This window comes from Rattus rattus, chromosome 10 (genome assembly GCF_011064425.1).
Source record: "Rattus rattus isolate New Zealand chromosome 10, Rrattus_CSIRO_v1, whole genome shotgun sequence".
Taxonomy (NCBI): domain Eukaryota; kingdom Metazoa; phylum Chordata; class Mammalia; order Rodentia; family Muridae; genus Rattus; species Rattus rattus.
The window spans coordinates 18,815,519-18,820,843 of NC_046163.1; the positions used below are offsets into that span (position 1 = coordinate 18,815,519).

General features: G+C 40.0%; 1 pseudogene; it reads right to left on the minus strand.

Annotated features, from left to right (window-relative positions):
• Positions 1-1,399: 1,399 nt before the first annotated feature.
• On the minus strand, positions 1,400-3,042 carry LOC116911587 (annotated as a pseudogene).
• Between the last annotated feature and the right edge of the window lie 2,283 nt (positions 3,043-5,325).

Below are 5,325 nucleotides of genomic sequence, written 5' to 3' on the forward strand. Positions count from 1 at the left end.
TCCGTCAAGACTGTAAAACAAGTCATTTAACTACAGCAATAAATAGAAAAGAGCCTGTCTTTGTCTTCAGTAGAAACATTCAGCACTTTCTGACTTTACTGACCTCTCTACTGCTGATAAACAGCTCCATTTCTACTGTTGGAAACTGTCAATTTATTTTGTCCTTTGTCTTTTTTTCTACTTGCTAATATTTCTGCTCATCACTGGGAGGTCATTCACCTATGAATGGCTCCCAGGCTCCTAGTGTACAATTTGTAACTTAATTGGGTCAGTGGTTAGATATCAGTATATGGTATATAGGGCCACTCGTGTAGTTAAATGTGGCTTTAGTTGAATCTCTACATAGCACTATTTGAAATTGTAAAATAATTGTCATTGACACAATTATTTATAAACAGGGTACAGCTAGCTATTTTTAAATGTCTATGAAAATATGCTCATGTCATTAATCTTCTACTTCAGGAAATAAAAAATCAGCACCACAATGAATTTTCACATTACCACACTTAGGTTACTATTTTTTTAAAGCAAGAAGGATGTAAGGAGAGGAGACACCTATCAGTCAATCATACCCAACCCTTTCTTCTCCATCTTTCCCAGCTCAGATGCACACACACTCACATTCCCCAATAATGAATATTCTAGTTCAGGGAGAACATGTGAGAAGGAACATGGGCTGCTCCTAGCTCTTCCTCAGCAGTAAACACTAACTGGCCAATTCAATCCCATATCTCCTTATTGCTCTATTAAAGCCCTTTGTCCTCCTGATTCTATTTTCACACCTTCTGAGTCCAGAAAGTGCTTCATTTCCCGTAGGTCTTTCCATTTGTCAATAGAGTTTTTCAAACTAAGTCTTAAAGGTCTGTGGCATTGCTTGTAAGGTCTGATTTTCATCAGTAGTTCTATTGTTAACTTGTGTCTTTTACTAAAGCATATTAATTGTAGACACTAGTGAGGTTACTGTACTTCTGTAAATGAATACAATGGGCATTGATTGTAACCAGTTGCTCTTCTCCCTTTCTCTGTAGCGCCCAACCACAGTGCTATGCTAATGCTGTGCACCTCTAACTCATTTAACTAAATGATTAATGACATTGAGTGTATTTTTGTTTATTTCCTGCCAATACCTTCTTCTTTTGAAAACATATTTACTCGGATAATGTTTACTTTTTTTTTTCTCAAATGTCTTAGATTTAATCATTGGAAGCAAACTAAATTAAAGCTTACAATAGAAGAGATACCTGTTGGTGCCTTTTGCAAACCAAGATGGGACAGACTGGGCGCTGCCCCTCCACCTGATCCTTTGCAAACAAAGATGTCCACAGTGTTCCTGGAACTCTGGCTCAGGAAAGGGGAGACTGCTGGTTCTGTGGTTCAGTCACCTTGCTCAGCAGTCACTCTAGGCAGCATCTGGAGCACTGGTTTGCCTGCTCTGGCCACCACCCTTCTTCTTGTGGCCAGAGACAATGTCATCAGTTCGCAGAAGCAGAACTGCAGTCTCCGTTGCTGTTTTGTGTGTTTGTAGCTTCACATCCAGTGGCCCCGAAATACCCAGATCTTTCATGTCCACCAAGGTACCAGTCTCACTGTTCACACCCCAGGTCTCACAATTCTCCTGTGTGTGCTTGGCCCGAAGGGAGATAAGCAGACGAATGGTACTGGCCCCACAGTTCTGGATCAAGGTCAGAGGGATAACCTCTAAAGCCTGAGCCACAGCTCTATATGACCATTGTTCCACAGGAGCCATGACCTTAGATTTTTCTGTCAAGGCATGGGCCACAGCCATCTCAGAGGCTCCACCACCAGGCCCTTGCTGAGGGTCCAGGAGAACATTGCGCACACTTGCATGGCATCCTGGAGGTTGTGTTCTACTTCCGATAGTATCTCTTCGCTGGCTGCTCTAAGAAGAATGGTACAGGCCTTTGGATCTTTGCCGTGATGAATATGAAGCACTCATATTCAAGAAATCATCTTGATCTCCAATAAGGCTGCTCCTGTACCAACATCATCTTCTCTCGGGTCGGCTGACTGTCTGTGCCCCACAGACTCTAGCAATGTGATTATTGTCTGTTTTCCGGACTCTACGGTTGGCTGTAACATTGGCCCACAGGAGGTAGTGCTGAACTAAATCTGAGATGCCATTTTCTGTGATGACCACGTCATCTTTCAGCTGGATAATATCCTCACACAACTGCTAGATGTGGTCTTCCATTTGCAGGATTCAGGTGAAATTCTCCTCTTGTGCAATCTCAACGTCAGTTTGGCTTTCTCCTTTCTTGTGCTCCAGAGAAGAATCCAGTGGCACAATTTGAGGATTCTTAATATAGCAGCACATTCTTGGATGGGTCACATCCTTGCTAATCAGAACTCCACGTAAGACACATGAGTCTTCAAATCTATACCCCCAGGTATCTTTTCCACCCTTTGCATACTTCTTGATGTCAATTTCCTTTCTGCCATTCTCTTCAAACTGAATAGTTTTAACAGCATCCAGTGCAATGTTGCATGCCAAAGAGGACCACCAATGATGACTTTTGTAGTAATAGAACTATTTATGATGTTCAACACCACATCATGGTTCTTGCCATCAACAGGGGTACTGATTTGCTTCAGAGTGCTGATCCTACCGTCCAGTGCCATGCGTTAAGCACTGATCACCACTGTTGGGTGCATCTGGTGCTGTAGGAAGTGTTCAGCCACAGACAGCATTTTAATCAAGAATATTAATCAAGAATATTAATCAAGAATATTTGCTGATTAATGAGCATATTAATCAAGAATAATTGCTGATGTGGTCCCATTTCCAACCTCTTCATCCCGGGTCCTGCTGTTTCAATCATGGATTTGAATCTCTTGAAGAATGGCATTACCGTCATTGGTCATTGGGTCTAAAAGCATCTTCATCGTAGATTTAGGTTCCAAACAGGTCCAGATGGTGTCTGCACTTGTCTTTGCAGCATTGACATCTCCAGATTGAACTTTTCTTCCAGACTCACGCTTTGAATTCTGACTGAGCATGAGCACTGGAGAGTGACCCATCATGGCAGCAGGTTGCTAAGCCTACTATCTAGAGCAGGGAAAATCAGTCGAACCTTCTGGAGAGAAGAGCAGTGAAGAAAACGCTGCCTCCTCAGGACTGACACAGAAACCTGCTCGTATACTTTTAAAATTAGGATTACTTGTGTTTTGTTACCTTTTTACTTCTTAATGTATTCAGTGTTAGCTTCTCTTAGGACTAGATGCCAAGTATTTGCATTCTGAATTTTGCCTTTTCATTCCTGAATTCCTTGCTTTGCTATACAGGAGTTTTTGTTTTATTATTATTTTAGCTTAATAGCACCCTATTTTTCTAGTTCTGTTTTGTGTCTTTTCGTTTGGAAGTTCCTCTACAACTAACTGTCTTCAATTGTTCCTATCATTTGTCTTCTAGTCAGTTTTCAGTTTGTGTCTTACGTTTAGGTCACTGGCTGATTTTAAATGAATTCTTCTACAAGGTGAAAAATAGGAGCCAAGTTTTCGTCTTCTAAATTTAGATTTCAGTTGTTTTTTTTTTTCTCAGCATCATTTATTGATGCTTTTCTCTCCCAGTTGATGTCCTATTTTTACCACTGGTGTCAAGAGTCATTTGGTCTGGATATGTAGATATATTTCTTGGCTGTCTATTTTAGGCTATTGGGCTTTCCTTCTGTTTGGTTTTTGTTTTTGTTTTGCTTTGTTCTGTTTTTGCTATGCTTAGGTAGTGCGTCTTGAAATCAGGTCTTCAATATGCCCAGCCTGTTTATTTTTAATGTGTTTATGGGTGCTATTCCTGTGTGTCTTCATGTCTAGTGTCCACCTGGGCCAGGTAGGGTTTTGAATGCCCTAGAACTGGAGATATTGGAGTTGTAATATGCAATTTAGATCCTGAAAATCTAACCCTGGTCTTCTGAAAAAGCTAATGCTCTTAATTACTGAGCTACCTCTAGCTCCCAGCCAATTCTTCTTATTCAAGATTACTTTTAAGACTTTTCTTCTTTAGTTCTTGTAAAGAATGTCATTGGTATTTCAGTGGGGAATCCTATTTGGCACATCGGTGTGTGTAGTAGGGACATTTTAATTTATGCATTTGGAGGTGTGGTAGTTTCAATTGTCAGTTTGATACATCCGGGATGCACCTGACAAGGGTCTCATTGAAGGATTATCTTTATCAGATTGGCCTGTGGGCATGTCTGCAGAGGAGGGAAAGACTTCATTTTTGTTTGCTTAATTGGTATGGGAAGACCCAGCCTGAAAGTAGGTGACGCTATTCCTGCATTTAGGGTTCTGGACTATAGAAGAATGGGGGAAGCTAGCTGAACACTAAGCGTGCTTGCAGTATTTATTTTTCTCTGCTCTCAAGTGACGATGTATGTGGCCAGCTGAGTACCCGAGGTCCTGAATTTTCTGCACTGATGGACTAACCTGGAACTGTGAGCTGGACAGAGACTTTCTTCTCCTAAGTTGGTTTTTGGTTCTTTGGGGTTTTGTTTGTTTTGTTTTTGTTTGTCTGTTTGTTTGTTGTTGTTGTTGGTGGTGGTGGTTTATTTCATAGCAAGATAAATGAAACTAGAAGCATCGGGCCTTCCCTCTTTTGTGACTTCATTTTATTTAATAAACTTAGTGTAATTTTCCTTGTGGAAGTCCTTTATCCTTTCAGTGATTTCTCAATCTGGAAATAATTTCATGGTTTCTTAAGAAATTTGGTGGTAGTGTATATATGTGTTGGTATTTTTACGTGTTATATCCTTCCACCTTTTGGCATTTGTTTACATTTTTAACTGTCTTTTGGAGTAGTTTTTAAGAATTATATGCTACCATGTATATGCCGCCATTTTTCTGCCAATTTACACTAAAATTTCTAGTAATGTATAGCACAAGGATCATGACAGTGACTGCCCTTGTTATGTTCATGACATCAGAGAAAAGGTTTTATCTGTTATTTCTTATTTAGTATGACCTTGGCTATTGTTTGTTTCATGTGACTTTAAGATTCCTAGGAGTAAACTTCTGGAACTAAATTCTTCACTGCTTTTTATCAAAAGTATATGAAAATTCACTATGTCATCACACATCTGGTAAGGCAATCTTAAAACATTTATTTCCATATTGTTGTGTGATGTATCTATTAGCCTACTTTGAGTCATCTTTGAATCGTTGTTGTTAAACCGACTTTGATCTGGTGTATGGTTATGTTGCTATGCAGTGGAAATGGATGTGCTGACATTTTCTTGAGGATGTCCACATATTGTTCGTGAGGGATGCTAGGCTAGGCTCATATACATATCCAGCATTTTTGTTGATGCTATG